Here is a 12,964-nt window from a genome sequence, read left to right on the forward strand (position 1 = left end):
GTGGGCGGTCTCCGTGGCAACCAGCCCCCATTTCAGGTGCTTTTCCAAACTCCTGTTAGCACTAAAGACACCTTTCTGCTCCTCCACTTAGGAAACCCCGAGGGTTTGGGAGCTGTGCCGGGAGCGCGCCTGGAGACCAGATCTGTCTTCCTATAAACCACAGCCCCACAGCTGGGGGGTCTTGTGCGCAGAGGGACAGCCGCCACGCTGAGAGAGCCTTGGGGTGAATGACACATGTCAGAGCTGCCCGGTGTGTCCGTCCCTTGCTGGGGTGGGCTATTCTCAACTATCCCCAGGCCACGTTTCTACTACGGAGCCCAGTTCTGCTGGGTACGGCAGATCCCTGTCTTCTTACCCGACGGCTTCCGCACGCAGCCTGCCCTCGCCTCTCCTCACTCCACGCTGCACGTTTTCCTGAACACGGCCACATTTCAGTAAGGTGGAACTTTCTGTCATGTGATAAAAGCATCGGGTTGGACACAATGAGGGAAAATGTGTGACCAGTTTCGACCCTGCGTTTACCACGTGTTTCGGGAAGTGTGGACTGGCCGTGGGCTCCAGAGGTGACTCTTCCAGAAGGGAACGCCAGGACAGGAGACTTTCCAGCAGCCACAAGGTACCTGTTCTGTGCGGGGGGAGGGCTGCTTGGGGTCGGGGTTCACCGGTCAGCACGGTGGCCCTCGGTGGCCCGTTGTGGACACAACAGAAGCCAACAGAGGTGATATTCACGCCCCGCGTTCCCGTGGGGGCCTGTGGCTCTGTCCTGCGGCCTCAGGTCAGCCGTGACCGCAGTTCGGGGGCTCTGGCCCGGCTCCACACCAGCTCTGCCCTCTTTACGCAGGTCTGGGATGTCCTGTCCTCGTGGAAGAGGCACCAGAAAGCCCCAGAACAACAAGAGGATGCCTCTGACAGCACCTGCACAGGCTGGTCACCTGGCACGTCTGCCCCTGGTTCAGGGCAAGTGACATGGCAGGGGCATCGTCCCAGGGCCCGGAGGCCACACCCCATCCAGGAGGCACATGGCTGTGACCCAGTCAGTGGTCAGCATCTGCTTGTGCAAGCAGGCCAGGAAAAAAGCCCCCCTCCCTGCTCCACACACTTTCAGGTGCCCAGGCAGAAACCTGACCTCAGCTGGACGGGAGGAAAGGAGAGGGAAGGAGAGGCATCTGGGGGCTCACCCAGCTCCAAAGCCGTGGTCTGAGCAGGAGGGAACCACACAGTCCTTCCTGCTGGGCATCCCTCGCTGGCCTCCCTTTTTCTGCGCTGGTCCTCCTTGACTCACACAGTTCCTGGTCTGTCCGTGGCCAGAAGGGCGTTGTGAGGGGCCAGGCCTGAGGCCACACTACTGGAATCAGAACAGAGTGGGGCCAGCGTCCAAGAGGAGCAGAAGGGACAAAGGTCCTGGGCGCCCAGGAGGAAGAACCCAGACCAGTCTACCTGTTCTCCCAGATCCCTTCGTTTCCCCTGCAGCCTGGAGCTGACAAGTCCTGACAGTTGCCTCGGGCGTTGGAAGGGACCCCAGGGGGCATGAAGATGTCACTTCTCTGCTTGGTGGTGGCCTCACCAGAAAGACCAGCTTCTGCTGGATTGTTTCGCAGGTCACCGAGGAGGAACCGCTCATCAGAGTCAGTCCCCTGCTCCTCACTTGAGATGCTGGTGTCTTCTGCCCTAAGGAGGGGCCTCTCTGGGGACAGGGACGGTCACGTGCCAGACAGCTATGGCTGTGTCAACTGGTGCCACAAGCATGGGCTTGAGCAACAGATGTTGGTCTTCTTGTGGTTCTAGGGGTCAGAGTCCTGGATGGAGGGGTCACAGGGCTGGTGGCACTCCTGAGGCCTCTCTGCTGGGCGTGCAGATGGCTGCCTGCTCCCCGTGTCCCTGAATGGACGTCCCCTCTGTGTGTGCCTGTGTCCTGATGTCCTCTTCTTAGGAGGATGCTAATCACACGGCCTGAGGGCCCACCCCAGTGGCCTCATTTAACATAGTTATCCTTCAGAGACGCTCAATCCAAACACACTCACACTGGGGACATTGAGGTTAGGGCTTTGCCCTGTGAAATTTGGGGGGGGGGCACAATCTGTCCATAACGGGCGTCAAACAGAAGGAGGGCTGGGCTCCGGGTGACCCAGCCCCAGTGAGGTGACCTAAGACAATGCCAGTGTCCTCCAGCTGCTGGGAGCGAGGGGCGTTAAGGCACAAGGGATGAGCCCCGTTGCAAGGCAGTGACGGAGGCAGGGATAGGAAGGTGCCCAGCGTGTAACTAGAGGAGAAACCAGGTGTGATTGGTGCCTGAAGATCAGCCTGAGGGCCACCTCGGAGCCCCCAGGGTGGCCCCTGCCGCCTGACCAAAGGCAGCACCGCCAGTGACCCCGGGGCGGTCTTCATGCGGCACCCGGACCGGCAGCCAGCTGGAGCAGAGGCCTCGCTTACTAGTAGCTTTTCGGAGAAGTTGCAAAACACTGGGGAGGCCTGTGGGGACCCAGGCCTCTCCACCTTCCCTTTCGTGTAAACAAAGAAGCTGCCAAAATGGAAAGCTTGCTGCCTCGTCCTTCCTTCAGAGGCCTATACTGGGGCTATGCATCACATCAGCCGGGCCAGGAGCCCACAGCAGGACCCAGCAGGACCCCACCCGCCAAACGCGCGCGGCCCTTGGTCGACCATCGGGTCTGGCGAGTGCTGATGTTTATTCCAGCTTCATAATTAGAGAGGAATGTTAAGTGTGCCACTCAGCTCTTCCAAATGCTGGAAAGATCTGGAACAGTATAACCCCTCGAGAAAAGCTTAGGAAGGGGAAAGAAAAAGTCCCACATTTACAAAGAACATATTTGGAAATAACAGATCACTTCGGTTTGGGACACATGCAACTTTCCTAGACTGTGTTAGTGTTATTTATTTTTTTTTTTTAACAAGGATCCTCTGAAAAATCAACCAAAAGAGGTCAGCTGAGATATAACTTCAGAATAAGCGTTAGAAACCGAACAAAGGTGAACATCTGCACGTGGCGACGGACGAGGAGGATAGGCCAGGTGTACCAGGATCTTTTTATATGAGCGGCTGCTGGACAAATGCGAACGTGCGAGCATACGGCCGTCCCTGTGCGCTCATTTGTGCCTGGTGCAGAGTTAGTGGAGTGTCCCCTGGAGGGAGGAGTGATCGCTAGCAGTCGGACACAACCCAGCACGGCCTCATCGTGCTGCACCAGCCCAGGAAGGTTCTACATGCCGGTGTTGCTGGTGGGGAGCCTGTGGGAACCCCCTCCCCCCAAAAAATCACAAGGTTTGGAATCGGTCTCTCTTGGCCGCAGGGGGGTGACTCCCTAGCCTGGCCTGGCCTGGCTGGCCCAGCCCTACCTGGGAGGGAAGCAGGAAACCCGCCCCAAGGGGCAGCTCCTGGGCTCCAGTGACTTGTGAATGGGGTGCTTTGTGTCTGGGAGCTGCCTCACCTGGTGGGGCTCTTGGGCACAGGGTCCCTTGGGCACAGGGTCCTGTGTCATGCACCTGTCACACTGCTCTGCAGGGGCCCCTGGGGAAGGGCCGTTGGGGCTCCCTGGGAGGCTGTCTGTGGTGACGGGGTTCCGGGTGTGGGGGCTGATGTATTTCTCTCTGCATGTTCTGTTACATTTTTTTTTAACATTTATTTATTTTTGAGAAACAGAGACAGTGACAGAGCGCAAGCAGGGGAGGGGCAGAGAGAGAAGGAGACACAGAATCCCAAGCAGGTTCCAGGCTCTGAGCTGTCAGCACAGAGCCCGACGCGGGGCTCGAACTCACAAACTGCGAAATCATGACCTGAGCCGAAGTCGGACGCTTAACCAACCGAGCCCCCCCCAGGTGCCCCTATTTAGTTTAAGTAATCTATGCGCCCAGCATGGGCTTCAAACTCGCAACCCCGACATCAAATCACGTGCTCTACTGACTGAACCAGCTGGGTGACCCCACATCATCTTTCCGTTTTTGATGTGTAGTGCGATGCGTATAACATCCACGGTGTTTTGTATCATAGAGGACGGTATTGATGTAGGTGCTCACAGCTCATCTCACAAACAACGTAAGCTGACGTTATTGATAAATACGCTGCCGTAGTGACATTTGCTTTATTGGAAGAGCCCGGTAGAATATATGATACATATAACACACAAAAGACGTGCTTATCGGCTGTGTTACCAGTAAGGCTTCTGGCCAACATTAGGCTGTTAGTGGGGAAATTTTGAGGGTGCCAGAAGTTATATGTGGAATTTGGATTGTGCGTGGGGGGGGCTGGCACCCCAACTCTTGCGTCGTTCAGGGGTTAACTGTATATACAGAAGCAATTGGGTTTTGAACATTGACCTGGACCCCGTGATGTCGGTAAGCTAGTTTGACTCTAACTTGAAAAAATGTTTTTGGTGGAGTCCTGGGAATTTTCTATGTGGATTAGAAGATTTAAGTCTAAAAATTAATTTCTTTAATACATGTTGTGTTGGTCAGGGTTTATCTTCATGAATGAGTTCCGATAGCTTTTGTTTTTCACGGAACTGGAACACTTCATCCAAGTTGTTAAATGTGTAGGGAAGGCGATGCTTCCATTCTTACCCTTTTATTATTTGTGTGGTCTGAGTGATGTCCCCTCTTTGATTTCTGACGTTAGTAATCTGGGTCTTTTTTTAGGTCTTTGTTGGTCTTGTTAGGTTTTTATTGATCTTTTCGAAGAACCAGATTAAAAAAAAATTTAACATTTAATTTTGAGAGACAGAGAGAGAGTGCAAGCAGGGAAGGGACAGAGAGGAAGAGGGAGACACGGAATCCAAAGCAGGCTCCAGGCTCCGAGCTGTCAGCACAGAGCCTGAAGCGGAGCTCAATCTCACGAACCGCGAGGTCATGGTCTGAGCTGAAGTTGGACGCTTAACCGACGGAGCCACCCAGGCGCCCTGTATTATTATTTTTTTAAGTTTATTTATTTATTTTGAGAAAGAGATGGGGGGAGGGACAGAGAGAAAGAGAAGGAGAAGGAATCCCAAGCAGGATCTGTGTTGTCAGTGCGGAGCCAGATTCAGGGCTCCAGCTCAAGGGCCGTGAGATCACGACCTGAGCCGAGATCAAGAGTCGTTCGCCCACCTGACTGAGCCCCCCCCCCCCCAGGCGCCCCCCGAGCTCACTACTTTTACTCTCAACGTTCTCTTTTTGTTGTTCCCGAATCCAGTCCAAGATGCCACGGGGCATTTGGTCACCCTTTCCCTCCGATCTGCTCTGGTCTGTGACCGCATTTCAGCTCTGCCTTGCTTCTCATGACCTTGACGTCTTGAGGAGCCTCGGCCAGGTGTTTTACAGAGTGCCCCTTATTTTGAACTTGCCCCAGCCTCCTCATCATTAATCTGGGATTATGGTTTCCAGCTTTCTTGTCATTCGTGCCGCTCATAGCGTTGGGGTGACAATGAGTTTCTCTGCCGTTTGCTGTCCTGTTAACTCTCTCCGCCTTGGCTGCCCCTCTGCTTCCCCCCAGCAACGAGCTGTGCCCCCCTCCCCCCAGGGGCTCGCTGTGGGAAAATTCGTCTTCTGTCTCAGGCTCAGCGTCAAAGCTTCCTCGAGGAGGTGTCCTCCAGCCCTGTCACCCCAGACGGCTGGGGGTTTCCTGATGACCGCGGCATTTCAGTGACTGTAGTTGTTTCGTGTCTTCTTCTACTAACCTTAGAAGCACTTGGGTCTTATCCATTTTTATATTCTCTCTGGCCAGCCTGCACTTCCCGCTCAAAATGTGGCCCAAGGACCACAGCACGGGCGTCACCTGGCAGCGTGTGGAGTGCAGGTGACCAGGCACCCAGAGCTGCCTAATCTGGCTCTCACTGTAGACACTACCCGAGGGGATTCACATGCTCACCACAGTTTGGGAGTCGTTGATTTGATCGGGGCCTCGCTAAATTTGTGCTGAATGAGTTAATAGATGGCAGTGGGTGTCTTCTTGTCCCGAGTAATGCAGCTGGGTTGAGCTCCCCTTTGTGCCCCCAAGTCTCCTAGAGGCAAAGACACACGTTTGCAGTGGGCTTCTCAGCCGACGTGCCGTCTGAGGCGAGGGAGTGTTTTGAGTCCCTGCTTCCTCCTGTGCCAGAGAGGACAGTGTCCTGACATCGCTGGGCTATCATGAGTGTTAAATCGGGTGACATATGTGAAATGCCTTCGCGGGGCACATGGCATGGCCTCGACAAAGATTGGATTCCACCCCTTCAAGTCACCTTGTTTACTTCCAGTGAGATTCACTTCTGTTGTAATCAGTGCATTTCTTGTTTGAGGCCTTTCCCTCCTGGATAGAAATATATAGGAAGGGATGATAGAAAGCCTTCCGCAGGAATTTCTGTCCATGATAGAAAGTGCACGGGCATCGGACTACCCGAATATTGTACCTAGAATCGTTCTAATCCTCCTGAGATAATCCAGACTCTGAATACATTGGAATAGACTGGGAAGCTGTTCGACTTTCTCTGTTTCTCAAGAGTTGGCCCTTAATATTCTGGAGGGAAATACTACAAATATAGCCACTCATGACCTTTCAACACCTCCCATCACAGTAATCACTTGGTTCGTTGAAAAATAAACTTCTCCATCTCCCTTGACACCTTTTGCTTTGTTCTTCAGACTCTTAGATTAGATAAGCTGAGGACAGAGGCCAGGTAGCCATCCCGGTCTCTTCTTGGTGCTCGGGGTCCCCCCTGGTACATCTGACTCCAGTGTCACTGAGCGGATCAGGCAGGGTGAGAAGACAGAGGGTCATTCCTGCCGCTCAGGAGGGGACTTTGAATAGAGCGGGACTTTCAATAATTCCTCACTCTCCTGATGGAATGCCATTGTGTCATTGTTTGGAGCTTGCTCCGGAAAACAAATGTGGTGGTTTGACTCACCAATATAAATATTGTCGAGAAACAAGGTCATAAAGTTATAAAATATCGGAGCTGGATGGAAAGGTGCAATGTTTTGCCCAAAGTCACAAAGCTTATTTGTGGATGAGTCAAGGCCAGACCAGCTTTCTGCCTCTCAGTTTGGTTCAGAGCTTTAGATACTCTGTACCTTAAAGTCAGTGCCCGCCAAGCAGCCGTCTGCCCCCTTTGTCCAGCCTCTGCCACCTGCGGTAGTAAGTAGTCGCTGTGGTAGGCGATGCGGGAAACCTTCTGCCTGCTGAGATCCTGGGATATTTTATTTGTATGGTGATACATCCCGGCACCCCTGAGGCAGGATATGCGTACCCTAAGTGTAGCTCCAAAGGATGTATTTGACTGAAGCTTTCACAAGAGAAGAGCCCGCCTTTCATTGCAAGACTCTATACTATCTTTCTATTTCAACTCCTTTCTCATCAGAATCATAATAACGCACAGCCCCCAACAAATCACGAAGGGGTTACAATACGCTGCAAGTCTGCCCAGAAGACCTTTGGTCTAAAATTAGATGGCTGCCTTCAAGAACCTTCCATGTCTGAGACTTCTTTTGAGTTTTCCCCATGGCAGGCTTAGCAGATCAGATACATGTCAAAATTATGTTATCTACAGGTCTTCTAGAAGGATCGTTAACTTACTTTGTCTCTTTATTCCGCGTGGTTACTACTTAGTGCTGGGTTTTCTGCTGGGTGCTGGCGACAAAATACAAGTAGAAGACAGGTCACATGTTACCTTTGTGGACTGATGCAGAACAGGGTGTTTGCGTCCGCCCTCTGCACCCAAGTTCATATTCACGGCATTGAGGTCCTAACCTCCAGCATGGCTCTCCTGTTTGGAGATGGAACCTCAAGGAAGTAACAAAGGTTGAATGAGGTCCTAAGGGTGGGGCCCTGATCCTATCGGACCAGGGTCCTTCTCAGGAGGCACAGCAGAGCTCTGTCCCTCTCTCTGCCACGTGAAGACACAGTGAGAAGGCGTTGTCCATGAACCGGGAAGGGGGCTTCCCCAGACCTGGAAGCCACAGCCCCCAGAACGGAGGAGGAATCAGCACCTGAAGTCTGAGTGGCCCGGTCTGCGGTATTTGCTGTGGCGGCCTGGCTGGCCAAGAGCGGGGCCCACAGCCTAGTGGGGGAGATGGATGTCAGAGTCACCACGTGGGTGCAGAGTGTGCTGCTGGCAAGAGCCATGGAGGGTGCTGACCTTGACTCAGCTGAGAGTCTGGGAGCCTCCCGGGGACCTGAGATGGGGCCACGCCCAGAGGGAAGAGGGATGTAAAACTACTCAACGTTTAGAGCAGGGAGTCAGCCGATGAGATGTGTAGACGTTTGCTGGGGCGGCATAGTGGCTGGCAGATGGCCAGGGCCCACAGGGGACCCAGCGAGAAGGTTGCCTTCAGAGGGTAGTTTGTGTGGTCTCTGCAGGGACCCTGGCGATAGCTCTCCACCGTGTCGCGCCCAGCATTGCCTAAGTGGGGTTTCTTTTTATTTTATGTTATTTTTAAATATTTATTTATTTTTGAGAGACAGAGAGACAGAGCGTGAATGGACAGAGAGAGAGAGGGAGACACAGAACCCGAAGCAGGCTCCAGGCTCTGAGCTGTCAGTACAGAGCCCGACTCGAGGCTCAAACTCAGAAACTGCGAGATCATGACCTGAGCTGAAGTCGGATGCTCAACCAACTGAGCCACCCAGGTGCCCCCAGGTAACTCTTAATATACAGAGGACACGGTGGGGAAGCTTCGTTGTCTGGGATACTTCATCTACTCAAGTAATGGTCAGCTTCTGCGCATGGCATCTGGAACGCCATTGGCGGTTTCCGTGGTAATTTTCATGCTATCAGTGTTTTTGGCAGCTATGCTGTATTTGTTTCAAGCATCTGTGAATGTATATTCTGTCTTGTCCCCACCTCCCCTGAAATTTTAAAGTATCCATTTAGAGTGTCTGGATGCTTACAAAATAAATATGTGCAAGGATATATGTATGTATATAATACATACTAATGATCTATATAGTTATATTAAGGATTAATATAATTAAGGTGATAGCACGTGGCCCAGGGAAAAATGGTTTGAAGTCTGAGCCGACAGAAATTGGCAAAGCTGAATTCATAAAGAAGAGAGTCACAGGGTGATGCTGAAGATTATATATATATATATATATATATATATATATTTTTTTTTTTAACGTTTATTTATTTTTGAGACAGAGAGAGAGAGCATGAACAGGGGAGGGTCAGAGCAAGAGGGAGACACAGAATCTGAAACAGGCTCCAGGCTCTGAGCTGTCAGCACAGAGCCCAACGCGGGGCTCGAACTCATGAACCGTGAGATCATGACCTGAGCCGAGGTCGGACACTTAACCATCTGAGCCACTCAGGCGCCCCTGAAGATATATTTTTGACGTGCCCCCGCCTCCTGGAAGTGTGAGAAGGCCCTCCTCTGACTCATCAGCAGCAGGTGTGTAAAACCTGGCCCGCTCACCGTCGTGCTTTGCCGGTGACGACAAACATCTGAATCCCGAGGCTTAGAGGAGAAGGCCTGATCCCCCGAAGCAAAATGAGGACGCATCCTAAGATATCTTTTCTCGGATTTGTGCAGATGCGTGCAGTTGCTTCAGTGGAGGGCTCTCTTCAGTGAAAAATCAGAGTCAAGCAGATTATGGGAGTGGCTGAGACCCACGTAACTGCTCGTAGGACATAGGGCACGTGAAGTGTCGGGAAGTGTCGGTCCAAGAGCGATTGCCACCTGCTGACCTGTTCTGCGAACCACAGAACTTGTACGTAGTCGGGCTGGGAGCTCTTGTGGGAGTGGCCCGTGTTGAGAAGCCCCTGGGGCCACAGCCCCAGGCCACGGAGAGAATCTGCGATCACTTAGTGATGTCTGCTGTGAACGCAAAGGAGAGAGTGCCGGCGTGGGCACAGATCCTCGCCATCTATGATACGACTGTTGGTGTGGCTGTACCATCCCTGTGCACATACCCACAGGCACGCCTGTCCTCCAGCCCCACAGACAAAGGTCAGAGGGTAAAGCAAGTTAGCCGCTGGCGTTTTCATGTCTGTGACACGGCCTTCATCTCCCTCCCGTCCCGTGCGCGTGTTCCCAGCCTGCTTTCTAAGAACCAAAGTCTTCCCATCCTTTCTTACCCGCACTTTGAAGCCTGAAGTCCCCCTGTCGCTTGAAGGCAGTGTCTCCACTTGGTGGCAGACACAGTCCTGCAGACCCTTCCCATTGTCTTGTCATGTCCTCATGTCCCCCCCACCTACCACAAATCTCTGAAAGGCTTATGTCCATTTAAAAACATGTATTTTTAAAGTGGCAACAGGGACACCTGGGTGGCTCGCTCCGTTAAGCCTCCAACTCTTGACTCCGGCTCAGGTCATGATCTCATGGTTTGTGAGATCGAGCCCCACGTCGGGCTCTGTGCTGACAGCTCGGAACCTGCTTGGGATTCTCTCTCTCCCTCTCTCTGCCCCTTCCCCCGCTTCTCGCTCTCTCTCAAAATAAATAAACTAAAAAAAGAAAACCCACTATAAATTGGCATACAGTCATTCTTTTTTGTGTGTATACTTCTATCGGTTTTGAGAAATGAGTAAAATCAAGGATTCATCTCCTGATTAAGTCACTGAGCCATCCCATCCCCCAAATATTGCCTCATGGGACCCCTTTCCCACCAGCCTGTCCCCCAGCCAGAACCCCTGGCAGTCGTAGGTCGGTTCTCTGTCCCCACTGTAGCGCCTTTTCCAGAACATCACAGAAATGGAGCCTTTTGAGTCTGGCTTCTTGCACTCAGCAGGACGCTTTTGTGACTTGTCCACGTTCTGTGCTCCTCCTTACTGCTGACGGCTGTTCCATGGTACTCAGGTACTGTGGTTATGTCATGTATCATGTATTATGTGTTCACTGTTCCGATAACATCGTGTGGATTCTAGTTATTATCACTGTCTGAAAAGCTGCTATAAACATTCATGTGCAGTTTTCTGTCTGGACATATGGCTTTTAAAAATTTTTTTAATGTTTATTTTTGAGAGAGAGACACACGCAGAGTGTGAGCAGAGGAGGGGCAGAGAGAGAGGGAGACACAGAATCCGAAGCAGCTCCAGGCTCCGAGCTGTCAGCACAGAGCCCGACGCGGGACTCGAACTCACGAGCCATGAGATCCTGACCTGAACCGAAATCAAGCGTCGGACGCTTAACTGACAGAGCCACCCAGGCACCCCCCGACAAAGCGTCTTTCCAGGAAATTGCCCCGTTTTTCATCCCCACGAGCAAGGAGCGAGAGTTCTGTGTCCACTGGGCGTCGTCATGTTTTCTGTTTTTTGCCCACGATCTTTTTTGTGTGCTCATGCGCCACCTGTGTCTTTTCTTTGGGGAAATATCTGTTCAAGCATTTTTTTTTCCATTAAAAAGTTTTGGCTCTTAGATACGAAGAAGTACCTTCTCATAATTTGTTGGCTGCTAGTGACTTTATGGCAGCATTTGTTGCCTGCCCTTGTATATTTTTCATAAGCACTGTTTTCCTCCTCATCCCTCATGCTATTTCATCTTTTTCCCCCCTTCTTTTGCCTCACTTTTAATTCTTGTAATCTTGTTTTATTTTACATACCTGTGTAATCCAGAAATGCTTCCTAGAACTATGTAAGGTGCAGCCAAATTTTACAGACCCCCCCCCCCCAAGAAAGATTGGGACCTTCCGATGTGGATTCTAGTTTTCACTAACTGGTAATATGGTATTATGAATCCTGCTGTCACATTCTCTTTAAGATTCAGTTTAATTGGCTGAAGGCCACCTCATTTTTTGATCACTCCTTCATGTTTGACTATGTGGTCTCCAGATGCTTTTTGAGTCTGAGTGATGCAGTAAGAACGTGCCCCCTCTTGCATTTTTCCCTGCATTTCTGGATGCCTTAGGATATGCTTTGAAAGGTAAATCTAGCGTGCCGAAGGATCTGAACATTTAAAATCTCTTGAAACGCACTGCGAAGCGAATTCTGCAAAAGATGTTTTGGCACACTCGGTGGATTTGGCATATTTTGGGAAATATGGTGTATTTCATTGGGACAATCCCCTACCAACATTGAAAGTTCCACAAGCGCTGGGTGAACCTCATTGTGGCCGTAGATGAAGCAGCCTTCCTGAGCAGACTCCTGCCTCCCGTGTGAACTGGCATCCACTGGGGTCCACGTCCCCGGTGCACTCTAGACACAGGAATGTGAGGCTGTCAGAGGAGAGCACTGTGCCAGAACTTTCCCATCGCATAAGGTTCAGTGTGTTCCATTCCTGAGGAGTTGGGAAATCTCTCAGAGAAAAAGTACATGTGGGAGAGATCCCAGATAATGACCAAGATAGCAGAAGAACCCAAAAATGTACTTGGTTCTGACTTGACAACGTCACCCCCAACTTAACAGGCTTCTTTGCTTTTGTCTTGTTTTTGTTACGAAGAGTGTGGAGAAATTCACGGGTGCCATGCGAAGATCTGGGATGGAAATAAAATACACATGGTCCAGGCATCAGAAGAGCAGGCACACTCGGGGACACAGGGAACAAAATGAGTGATGGTCTCTCCCCACCTGCCAGCACCATGGAGGACAGAGCCAGAAGCAGCATGCAAAAATCAGCAGGACGCCCCCGCCCCCACTTCAAGGACAGAAATCCAGCCCAGCCCTTAGTCTGATCAGAGGGGGAAGCCACACACAGGAAGCACACCACTTAGTCGAAGGGGGTAGTCTTCGAGGCAGACGGACACCTCAATACTCATGCGTTACGTGAAGTTCTCTCAGGTGAAGATGGGGTGGGTGAACTCTACGGCAAAACTCAAGGGAAATCGCTGGAAGGTTCCAGTCCCCCTAGAGTATGGAAGGGTGACATGGTTATATCAATATATTATATTTTACTGTTTTCATTGTAAAATAAAACACAAGTACATAAAACCACGCCCAAAGAACCACAAATACTTGGGTTCACAAGCTATCGCAAAGCAAACACTTATAACCACCACCCAGGCCAATAAACAGCCTTGTCCCAGCCCCCCCAGTCACCAGCCATATGTCTGTCCTGGTTATAACCCTCTT

General features: G+C 51.5%; 1 long non-coding RNA gene across 1 annotated transcript; it reads left to right on the plus strand.

Annotated features, from left to right (window-relative positions):
* Positions 1-373: 373 nt before the first annotated feature.
* On the plus strand, positions 374-8,872 carry LOC131509653 (uncharacterized). Its single transcript, XR_009260631.1, has 2 exons — positions 374-3,233; positions 3,655-8,872. It is a non-coding gene; the product is annotated as an uncharacterized LOC131509653 (long non-coding RNA).
* The last annotated feature ends 4,092 nt before the right edge of the window (positions 8,873-12,964 follow it).

This window comes from Neofelis nebulosa, chromosome 4 (assembly GCF_028018385.1).
Source record: "Neofelis nebulosa isolate mNeoNeb1 chromosome 4, mNeoNeb1.pri, whole genome shotgun sequence".
Classification (NCBI taxonomy): Eukaryota; Metazoa; Chordata; class Mammalia; order Carnivora; family Felidae; genus Neofelis; species Neofelis nebulosa.